General features: G+C 28.9%; 1 protein-coding gene across 3 annotated transcripts in view; it reads left to right on the top strand.

The window, feature by feature from the left end:
* Positions 1–1,797: 1,797 nt before the first annotated feature.
* The window catches only part of LOC112687249 (apoptosis-stimulating of p53 protein 2), a 126,168-nt gene continuing 114,993 nt past the window's right edge, over positions 1,798–12,972 (top strand). The window contains exon 1 of one of the 3 annotated variants that reach the window (XM_025559854.1): positions 1,798–1,983. The gene's annotated coding sequence lies outside the window, so the exon portion shown is untranslated. Of the gene's footprint in view, positions 2,817–12,972 lie in introns of all 3 variants that reach the window. The other 2 variants (XM_025559852.1, XM_025559853.1) reach the window with 2 other exon arrangements.

Below are 12,972 nucleotides of genomic sequence, written 5' to 3'. Positions count from 1 at the left end.
TTGACTTCTGAAAAGATTATAGATTGAGGTACACGCTGTAGGTACACATTAATTTGATCAGTACGTTCTTTTAAGTGCACGGGTTACATTGTGAAATTTCTATTTGAAAATGATCGAAAATAAATTTATTGAATTTAAAAAAAAATCGTTTTTTAAAATAATTTCTAAAATTTTCTTAGCGCAAGCTATGGTAGATAATAGATCTAAGTTGGGAAAATATTGGAATGATGTGCATAGTTTTCAGTTTTTAAACATTAATCTTTCCTTTAATAACTCCTTGAGTTCAAATTTAAATTCTCTATAGGAACACTTTTGTAAGAGACTTTAATGTTTATTATTTATGTAAGCATTCATTGAAGTACCCATCTGTTTAGTAAGATAATTAGTAGTACCAATTAAATTTTTAATTATTGGATGTATTTTTTTATTATTCTTTATGAAATTTTAGACAAAAAAATAACACCGAAATCGATATTTCAATAAACTTAGTTACTTAAAAATGTAAACAAACAAGCCCACATAAATACTCACACACACATAAATTAGAATATTATAACTACAGCTCAGTTGTTCCCAACCTTTTTCATCCTATACCCCTGGTAAATTTTCAAAAAAAATTCCCCCCTTAAATTAGAATAGAGGCGATTTTATGTCGTAAGAATCGAACTTTGTATTTAATTAAATGTGAAAAGGTCTATTTGCTATCATTATAAAATAGAATTGTTATCGATGCCGAATAATCTGAAAATATATAGTGACTTCAATTTTACACATAGTAAATGTAAAATAACATAATTATTTTCGTAATTTTGTCATCACTATATTCCTTCTTCGAGACAATTCTAAATTCCTCTTTGGGGGGAATTCTCCCCCGGTTGGGAACCACTGCTATAGATTATAAGCTCATTCCTAAATAACCAAGTAACCAAAAATCAGATTTATTATTGTGGACACTAGTACTACGGTATTCTATACTATAATGGGTATTATATTTATGTAAATAATCTACATATAAATATATAGGATGTACAATGTGAATTTATTTTTAGGTCGTATATAACGTCTTGAAAAAAATGTCGGACGGAAAAACAGCGTGTACGTACATAAAACTATCTGTGGAACGACGCAAAATCTAATTTTCGGACGGTCATCTCGAAAACAATGAGCCGACAAGGTTTGAGGTCGCGAACGTTTAATTTTTCCTTCGTGTACACCCGTGCAATGTTTTTGGAGGGAAACGTGGTACCAACGCCGTAGTACGATCTTGACCTCGGCCCTCAGCGGCGGATGGTAGCTGCGGCGGCATACCGGTTTCCCTGACACGAAAACACAACAAATTGCGCCGCCTCCTCGAAAACAGGGAAATCAAAAATATTAAAAAAACCCGCGCTACGCTTTAATATGCCGCGCACTACAAGTTCGCTATCATAATAAATAATAATAATAATTATAATAACAGAGAGAGATAGTCGAATTGCTCGCGCGGATCGGGGTGACCTACAACGGTGGCGACGTGGTCATAAACACCGCACCGACGTAAATGATACACGATGAGCGCGGTGGCGAAGAGTCAGAGTTGCGTGCGCAGACCGTGCGTGCTCTCGATGATCGGCAGGCGTGCGAAGGGGACACGGGTAGAAAACGCGGGCCGAACCGGTTAAGCGACGTTGCCGGGCTGTGCGACGTTTCTGACCGGAACGCGTTCACCGGTCGGCGTGGGGGAGGGAGCGACTTCACCTCCCACCAGGTGTACGCGTGCGGTGCGTGCGAACGTGTTCGTCCGTTTGTGGGAACGTCTCTGCGCGCTTGTGTGTATGTACCCGACGGTTCGCGTGTACGGCCGAGCGCGATCGTTCTAACGTGTGTGCGTACGTGAACGTTGTTCTCTCACCGCCGCTCGTGTCCTACCTGCGTGTGCACGACGGACGTCGACTGCCGTAGCCGCGCGCGCGATCAGTTTTGTAACGTGGCATCCCCGAACAGGTATATCTGTGCAGTCCGTCTATATTTTTTATTTTTATTTTTCCCCATCTGAAGTATAAATAGTAAAAATAAAAATTACCGTGTGTTTCACCCCTGCACCCGTTTTTCGTACGTTTTGCGTACGTGCGTACGTGCGCGCGCGCGCGCGTGTGTGTGTGTGTGTGTGCGTGCTCGAGCGTCGTATTTGTCTGTGCGTGTGATATTATTATACAGTGCGCGTGTGCGAGAGGGTTCGCCGCGTCGTACCAGTGCGAAATTTTCAAAAAATACCCGTCGTTTTGTTCGTCCGTCCGCCGATTCTTTGTTGTTGCGCTATCAAGGAGATGTCAATATAAGTTCGGATTTTTATATTATTTCGGTCCGTTTCAACTGCGGGTTCAGTGAAATTTCGAATTTTTCGGTTTTTTTCTTCCATTTTTTATCTCTTTGTCTTGGTTGTGTTGTTGTGATTGCCTTCGGGTGCTAGTGATCCGAGTGCTTTTTTTCTTACGGTCGCAATAATATTAATAATAAATTACTATTTCAATAAAATTAATAATAAGAGTAATAATATTAAATAAATAATAAGTATCACGCGCGCGGCACCGGTGTCAATAACCGGCAAGTGGGACAGCGCACACGTCGGCAAAGAAGTTTCTCCTTTATACGGAGAGAGACATTCTACGCGCTGCGTGTACCGGTCTGCAAAACGGTCAGTGTACACGAATTTTATGTTTCATTTTTCTGAACTGGCGGAATGGTACTATGTTGGTCGGGTCCTATTGCGGACCAACCGATATTGGGATCAGCTGGGATGTCCATATCACGCGGACGACCTCGGTCGACTACGTCATGTAGGTTTTATAAATAATTAATGTCACTGTCGACTAGTTTCATTATTGCTTACAAATAAAATACTTTGGATGTTTTCGTGAACAAAAACGAAAGGTCATGTTCGATTATTTTATCTTGCCCTGTGTTATTATGTTTCTCGTATGGACATGTCAAGTACCGGATTTCTGTGAAATTCCTTAAAATCCTATTCTACTATATAATTTGTAAAATAGTTTACTTTTTTTTTAATCGGTAACCATAGTTACCGAGTAACGGTTACGGTGACGTTAACGTCATTTGGAGTGAAATCAGATTTCTTATATGTTAAAATCTCTCTGACGAAATCATTAATGGTTCGAAATTTTTTTTGTTTTCTGTGAAATTAATTTAATCAGGTGTTTATGTGTATCTTTAATAGTACGACATTTGAACTATTTTAGTTTTCGCTTCGGTCTTCGCGCATATTTTGCCGATTGACATTACATTTCTCTTTCAGATATGAGCAAAGTATTGTAAAATAATGCGAATTCTGGTAAATTATTTGTGGCGTAATTTCTTAAATTTGGAGGCAAAGCCCCACAAAATTATTATCTGGAAATATTAATCTCTTGATTTCATTAGTTTATTAATTTCCTTAGGAAAAATTAGTATTTGATAAAAGAGGGTTTAGCTCTTGAAGTTACTTTTAGTTGTGTTTATAATGCTGAAAAATATTAATTATAATCAATTATCAGTTTTATGGTGTATTCGATTATTCAAGTCTTAGATATTATTTTATTTTGAGTTCTTCTTATTTAAAATATTTGGATACTATTTTTAATATTTAATAATAATACATCAAAACTTTAAGATGTCATTGGAACTTTAAAAAAGCAGTTAAGATGTAGCTCTTAACTGCTAAGAGTTGGACATTTGATAAATTTATTGATAATATTGGACATTGATGGTTTATTACCAATAAATGTGATTACTAAATAGTTTTAATAGTTAATGTCTATATTTTAAAAGTCTGTACAAAAGAAAACTAAGATAGTTAAAATATTTTCTACAGCATTGAAAATGCAATTAAATATTTTTTTCTTAATTATTCATCCAGAACATAAATATTACGTCTCCGTTAGAAAATAATAAGTAGGTAATTTTTGTTATAGAAGATTTCGTCACTTCGTTAAGTTAAACTCTAAATGTGATTTAAAAAATAATATAATAATTTACTGTTATTACATTACATTAAATTCTTGATTAAATTATACTCCGAAATAAGGGTAGACTTGAAAGAAAAATTAAGTAAAACCGATGAGTCATAGTTTTATAATATCATATAACCTCCATTTCTAATTCCCCTCTTATATTAATAACTCACGGGTAGTATTTTTTTCCGTGGTGACATTTTTTTTTTATGATTTAATTATGTTTTGAAAGTTGTAAAGGATCACGATTATTTTGCAATTATAATTACACGGGAGTCTCAATTTAGATTTATCTCATTTCTGATCTAAATTAAACATTTTCACTAATTTTTTTGAATGCTTTTAATTTAAATGTAATTTAATTCTGTAATTTCAGACTTAGTTTTCCAGTAATCGAATTTAATTTAATGCTCATTTTACGATTAAAGACTATCTCGCAAATATTTCAGTTTGACATTGTTTATAGCTCTGAATTATGCTCTAAACATATTTGACGTATTAGCTATGTATACGACGGGCAAAGTTTAAAAAAAGAAAATTCCACTTCGGGTGTATTTTCATTTTCCAGAATGATTCAACTTTTCAGGTCAAAAATGAATGGATAAATACGATTTAAAAATCAATTTAGTCTTATTGTAAGGAAATATTTTTCTTTATCTCTGTATGGAACGGATTCATCTAATTTTCTTAACATTTTATTTTATTTACTTCACAATCCCTAAGGTTAGCTGAATACAATACTTTTCCCTTAAGGATAGTTATGATTGTGATTTATGTCATTCATTGTATATTTTCATTGTATTTTTCATAGAAATTAACCTGTCGCTCTATTCTAACCCTTTTTGGCCTTTCAAATTTTAATTACTATAGAATAAAAAAAGACATAGTAGGTATAAGACCTGTGTTGATCATTGACAAGCTATATGTAATTTTGGTAAAACATTTTTTCTTTTTTTATTAATTTAGTGTATGAAAGTATCAAGTGCATTATAATTTATTTTTACCATAGTTCTAATCTATATTTTAAATAAGGTAGTAACTTATTAATGCATGCTTTAAATTTGTTATAATTACTTTATCTTAACGAAAAGGTAAAGGTAACGTAAAGGTACTTTACGACGAAAAGGTATTTTGTGTGACTTGTAATTTTTCAGGTAGGTGGTTGTCTGGTACAAATAGCTATCAACTATTCTGGATGATAGATCTCTAGTCTCACGAAGAGTAATTAACTTATTAAACAGATAAAATAATTATTTTACTTGTGATATACTTATTTTAAACTGCTGAGTAAAACTATTTCCTGTTGTAAATATACTATTTATAGTCGCATTAGTTATTTTTGTTACTATTATTATTGTTTTTGATGGTATAAATATATATTATAAAATACAGTTACGTCTATCAAATCGATTGAAATCTAAGCTGGAATCTGATTTAACAATTTAAAGAGTATAATTGTTCTTTTGATACCCTTATTAAATTAAATTAACTTTTTTTTTTGTTTTTAGTTAAAGCCAGTGTATTTTTTTTTTTCATTTTGTCATTACTTAACAACATTTTTAAATTATAAAAATATATTTAACTTATTTCGAAAAAAATCGTCATCAATTTTTAGTATGATTGCGTATTTCATCTATATTTTTTATCGTTAGAAACAGTTTTCGAAAGAATAAAGTAATCATTTTTTATTTAACAACAGTTTTAGAAGAAGTTATGGTTACGTTTATGCAAATATAACTATAAAATAGTTATATTATAACTATAAAATCTCTAAAATGGTATATTTTAAAACTCTTAAAATACTACTAAAGACGGTTTTGTTTCTCTGAGATCAGCCTTAAGTCTTAACTCTAAATATAGGAATTTATGATATGAAGTTTGTATATTTATGATTATTTTCGTTGTTTATTTTTGAACTGACAAAATTATCAAACTGTTATTGTTATTGTAAATAGGTACTGTTTGAAATGCAATACAATTTTTTTTATATAAATTATAATTACGTTAATTTGACATTTTAGTATTTAATTATCAGTTTAAACTAATTCAAAAACTTTTAAGATTTTTAGTTAAAAATTTAACTATAAATATATATTTTTCCTTACTTATATATGTTGTAAAAAATATGAGTATAAATTATTAAGTTGGGTACCGTTTTTTATTTTTAATACTGATTGAATCAACCTTTCCAATAATTATCCTTATAGCTTTTTATTTTCTTAGCACGATTCGTAAATACTTATTACTTATACGATTGATATACATAAGTAAATTTGTAGCATACGGAAATTTAATTCCAGTAAAGTATTTCTGTATTTTTTATTTCAAATTTCTTTCTCTATCGAATTGTCTGAAGATTAATTATTTATGTTTGTTTGAATGAAACGAACTGAGTAAAAGCTGGTTTATATATATATATATATATGTTTAAAAGCTTGTTGATCGATGTACAAACTTGACATTAATTAAAATAATCTGATAGCAGAGAGATTTCTACTCAAGGTTGAATAAAGAACTAGTGATGTGAGATGGTAAATATTGTTTTTACTTAGCCGTGAAGGATAGGTATTGTAACCACGAAAACAGTCACTCTTTTCTGTTCTTGGACAGTCACTTTTCACACCCACAGAAGTAAAATTACTTAATTTTGAGTTCCTCGTATACATGTATAGGTACTCGTTAATTTTACTTGCTTGGGTTTTATATATTTCATTAAAAATACCCAAACATATTTCCAATTATAACTTTTAATTGGATTACAGTTAATTTGATTTTGTAAATAAATTAATATTAATATTGTTTACATAATATAGGTTTATTAGAAATATGTTGTTTTCAACGTATCATGTTAAAAATGTTAACATATTTTAAACATAGTATTTATATTAACACCTATAACAGACCACGTATCTCATTTTACGCTTAATAGTAATTTTTATCTTTAATCAAGCTCTTAATTTTACCTATAGAAATCTTCTGCAAACACAAGATATATTTGTTATATTGATCGATTTGTTGTGTTTACTTGTGATTTCGTTATAATTGATTCCATTTATTTATTATAAATTAATGATTGAAATTCTATTCACTGTGATTTATATATATTTTTAAACCTTACTCAATATAATTTATCGAACCGCGTGCACAAATACTTAGATTATGAATTATGAATATTATGCGTATAATATAGGTGATTGTGGAGCCGGAAGAGGTGTAAACGACGAAGAAAAATGAGTGAGGTCAACTTGTGTGTCAAAGTGTCGGGTTTCTTTGCGGTTAAAAAAACAAATTACCAAATAATTGTGTGTCACACCGAGTCCAAACACAATGAGTCCCGCCAAAAAATTCGAAATGTAAAAAAGGATATAATATATTACATCTAGTGAACGGGTAAACGGCACCATTTCTATGTTCGCTTGTGTTTATTTGAAGTTCTCTGGAGGCCAAACTGTATAATGTACTATACGCACAATGTGTTTTGTGTGTGAGAGTTATTTTTATTTTATTTATTTTTTTTGTCGTTGAGTTAAGTAGTAGAGCGGTGAAGAGAGGTAAGATGTGAATTTTTAATCGTACTCCGGCGCGGCTGCAGAGAGAAGTCTCCTTCACTGCCATCGCTCGTCCGTGTGGAATTGACATTCTCGACTGGTCGACCTTGGCGTGCAATCCATCGGCAATTGTATTGTCTGCACAACTTTGGTACCGGTCGACCAATAGACTGATTCGCTCGCGCACTGGGCCTTTTGTATAGTAGTAGATTAGTGAATGCTGATTATTGTTGTCGATACTTATAATAATAATAATAATAATAGTTACATGTATTTATTATTTGCTATTATTGCTCCGTGTTTCTTCTAGTGTTCATTGTTTTTTCACCAAAAAATATTATTACCACATTCGTAAATCCTTGATTTAATTTTTTTATCCTTCTTTATCGTGAATGAACCTAATTTGGTGTGTCCAACAATATTCATTCTTCGAAAAAAAATCCTTAAAATATTTCATATTTAATTTGTTTACATTTTTTTAATAAAATATTTTGAATATATATATTTAAATATTGTCGTTTATTTTCAATAATACTAAATAATATGAATACTGTATCATATTGCTGTATCAAATAGTAAAAATAACTGAAAATGGTTTTTAATATCGGTATTTGACCTTACTTATATACTCAATGAAATGTATCTTAATTATTTTAGCTTATTTACAATAGGTATGATATAAGGTATAATTGTTTTCTTAAAATACAAAGTATACATACGATAACTATACTACTCGTACAACTAACATATCTATCTACATTTTCAAGTTCTAATTTTATTACATGTATATTTGACTTTAAGCATATTGTACCATATTACCCATTCTTATTCTTATAGAATTTATATTTTTTGACGAAGAGCGATATAATCTTGCTTTAAATGACCAAATAATGTAAACAAATGAAATAAAGTATAACAAAATGGAAAGTCGATAAAATAGTCGTCTACTTGGTTGTAAATGTAGCTATATTTTACAATAAGATATTAATGTCAGTGTAAGAATCTTAAACTGTTACTCATTCTTCTATATATTGTAATACATATGTATGAAGATCATTTGTCGGCGAGTTATATATTTTTTTCATTGTGCAGAGGGAATCTAGAGTAAATTCTTTGATAGCCCGTGAACAGACTGTAAATATTGTTAGAATGTATTTCATGTATAAAATTCGGCGTTTTTTATACGAGTAATTTGATAATTTTTAAAAGTATAAAACTCCGACATAATATTACTCTAAGGTTTTTAAAAGGAGTATAATATGCATAGATGTTGTCTGCTTTATGGTGTAAACCCCAATTTTATTAGTTACAGTAAATTTATATTATTTTTATTATACTGTTATAGGGTAAAGTATATATTTCTATTGTTAAAGAATTTTCATCGATTATTTATTTAAAGTTAAAAATATGGGTGAATAAATTATAGTTTAATAGTGTCAATAAAATATTTTTAAAAATGTGAAATTCATATAATTTAATTAGATTTATCCAAATTTAAATTTAAAAACCATTTTTAAATGTAATTTTGTTTGGTTATTCTTATCAAAGTATTTTAATGTATAATAACGGAAAATTGTTGTGTTTGGTGTTTTGATGTGAACGTTATTACTATTTGATAAAATTAAGAGTAAAATAATTTTAGACTGTGATTATACCCTTTTATAAAAACAAATAAATTGTGATCTACGGAATTTTAATGTTAGCTTATACTATTGTAGTTCGATTTATCCATGATCGAACACTCATTGTTTAAGTATCTGTACGAGTACAGTTTAAATATTTATAAAAATAAAAAGTATGTTGTTAACGTGTTTATGTGCGTAAATAAATGTATACATTCTTATTCATATATCACAAACTTTAGTATAATTAATTATAATATTATATTTAGTATTATCAATGGCTTTTTCAAGGTTTTTTTTTCGTATTTCGACTGAAGTCGAGAGTTTTCCAGTAATTTAAGATCATAATTTTATTTCCTTGTTCAATTATTACTATTAATAATATTATTAAAAATATATATTCACTATTATCTAGATTACTATATAAAATCGAGTGACTTTATACCTTTGTATAATTATCAGTGCTTAAACTCGGTCTAAATCATTAATGGTATATATTTTTTAACCTTTATCATATAATTTTACTTATTTTAATACAAATCAGAAATCAAAATAAATATTTTTAAGGTTAGAATTGTATAATAATTTCTCTTTTATTCCATCAAAAATCGGACACGGATAAATATATCGAAGGGCACAATTTAAAACGGTGTCTACAAGGAAAACTGTTGGAGTTCTTTCTGAGTTTCCCTTGATCATTTATCGATTGAACGTTTTTCATTTTCATCTGGTTAAATCGATTTTTTTATGAAAAAAAAAAAAAACTACTCGAAATAGTATACTGTAAAACAGTATTTGTAATGGTTATTAATAATAAATTACAACATTTTCCAACTTTATACTTATATATAGCTGTGGTGTCGTACAGTATAATAATATTAATTAATATATATAATGGATACTTAAGCGTTTTATTTATACTTTACGAATAAATCTTATGCAAAAACGTTTAAAGGAATTAATAATTTATAAATTAAATACATGTTTTAATATTTCAAATAGTTTATTTATTCTAAGATTAAAAATTAATAACGTAAAATGTATAATTCATAAAGGTATATTTTGTAACATACATGTTTTTAAATCGTGTTTTAGAAATTATGTAGTGCATAGAAAATTTGTTTTCTATACTATAGATTTAACATATTTTAATTTAGGTGATATTCTGGTTAATATACTTAGTATATTTTTAACGATATCTGTTGATTGTTAAGTTGATTATGTACTTTTATAGAATTATTGAATTTATTTTGAATACAGATTGAATTCTATTTTTTTCTTTCAAGAAAAATATGTTATTGGTTTATACACTAAGTGATTGATAATTTGTTTTATATATTATTATTTATAGGACTACATAGCTTTGAAAGCTATTATATTATATATAATATATAGCTTATATTCTCTTATATATTACATAGATTGATAAGAAAAATACACGCAGCTCTACATACATATGTTAATTGTAATAAATGTGATTTATTTAAAATAATATTTAATTTTGAAATAGAATAATAGGCAATTTATTTATTTTCAATTTATTATAAAAATTTTAACAAATATTTATAGGTATATTTAAATAATCAAACATATTTCATTAGTACTGATGTCTATTCATTAAAAGTAGATTCAAATGTGTGTGATTGAACACGCTATCATGTAAGATTAAACAACGATTATTATGATGTTTTCGAAGTATGATCCTATATTTAAAATTATTATTACCACGGGATATAGGAGTTTTATAAAATATTTGCTTTAATAAAGTGCAGGGCGTATTAATTAGTTTATTTATAGAAAAATGGTCATTATTCCATATTAATTAATTTAATAGATAGTGTATTCATTTTAATTATACTGTGCATGATTATAAACAATTTAAAAGTTTTTGAGAGGTGTTATAGGTTAGGTCATTTTCAAAATATGTCATTGCTGTGAACTAAATATATTTCCAGAAGAAAAAAACGTAAGACTACTTTCGATTCTTCATAATTTTTCTTTGATTTATGATTGGAAATGCTTGTATGCAGTTTTATTTAAGTATATATTTCAAATAGTATAGTACTTTTACCATGTGTCTGTAAGCTATGTTAAAGGGTTGTTACTTGATGTCTCATTTATATTCTTCTGTGTAACCATTAATATTTATTATAAAAAATATATATGACTTAATTTTAATCGAAACTTTCTTAAGTTGAAAAGTGTTTGATTATAATTAGATCCTCAACGATTTCTTTAGAGTTATCATATAATTTTAGTTTCCTTAACTTATAAAAGTTTTTATATATATATATATATATATATATATATATATATATATAACTTGAATTTGATTATGAGTTAAATTATCGATGCATGAATTTATAAGATTTCAATTATATTTATCGATTTATGTAATTTAAATAGTCTGCTATATAGTTCTCACTGATAAGTAAGACTGAAATTCGGAGTTACATACATTAGAGAGAGCTATAAGTTAGGAATACAACGATGATTTAAAAAAATTGGACGATGTTGGTAGACTACTTGATTTCATGTGTTAAATCCTTTGCATGTAAAGGAAATGTTTATATAAATGTAAATGTTTACCTCTGTAGAGGTGTTCGTTTTTTTATTTAACAATAATAAATTTAATAAATTATAGTTTTTAGTACAATTCATACTTCTATAATAATATTTTTCAATAATTTTCAAAAATATTTAATAAAACGTTCAATAATTTTAAGCATATGTTTGCTTTTTAGGTACATTTTATTTAACTCAAAAATATGTATTACTTAATTTTTTTTTAATTTGGTCCTTCCAATTTTGTGCATAACTCGGTTATATTATAGCGCATTCCTTGATTATTTTGTACAGCAATTGTAACTAAGGGCTAACGTCATTCAACGGTAAAAAATGTCTCTTTCTCGAGCAATGACGGCAATAATTTTTACGGGGTTTCGGGCATAATAAATATACCTTAAACAGGGATTTTGAATACCTTATAAGGCACTTAAAACTTCAGAGGTCTATTACTACGAGTGTGTCTAGAGAATGTTTGCTTTAAAACAAATACTTTCTCCTAAAATTTAAATAAGCCAAATAGTTCCCGGAAGACTATTATCCCTTCAAACATAACCGTGCTCTCATGCACTCGATCTATACAATCCTTCGGTGGTGCGTTTATTCGCCGTGTACATTACTACGCAGGTCCTATCATTAAAATCCAATAACACGTCACATACGAACAATGGGTCTAATGGAAACTTTTCCTTAAGCATCCGATTTGAATCTGTAAACTTGCTCGCATTTATTTATGCGTTCTGTCCGTTGCCCGACCTTTTTCGGTCCAATGGAAATGACAACAGACGTCCAAGAAATAACGTTCAGCAATCAATCACGGGTACGCCCTCGTGTATGTGTTCGAGTGCGCGACGTTGCCGGCCGGTCCTACGATAACGCCACCAGACGTCCCTCGTTTACCGTATCCGTCCGGGATACCCATACAAAAATGTCGTACACGCGAGTGCCGGTTGAATGTGTGCTTTTTTCCTCTTCACCCCACAAACTAACTTGCATTTATTTGAAAAATAAATTATTTTTTGCTTTGCTTTATTATTTTTATTTCTTATCGTTTTTTTAAAAAAACATAATTTAACACAATTCATTTGTTTATATTATTATATTATATTTATATTTGTATTCGATTATTAGTTATTACTTAACGGCTTTCACAAGTTTGTTTTTAACCACAAATTATATGATATCATAGTTGTTCTTCAAAATGAAAAAATACAAAGTATAATTTGTTTCTTGCATTACTTTTGGGAGAAT

This window comes from Sipha flava, unplaced genomic scaffold (genome assembly GCF_003268045.1).
Source record: "Sipha flava isolate LNK unplaced genomic scaffold, YSA_version1 338_pilon_pilon, whole genome shotgun sequence".
NCBI lineage: Eukaryota > Metazoa > Arthropoda > Insecta > Hemiptera > Aphididae > Sipha > Sipha flava.
Note: the sequence above shows the minus strand (reverse complement) of the source record. Positions and strands in the feature narration are given on the sequence as shown.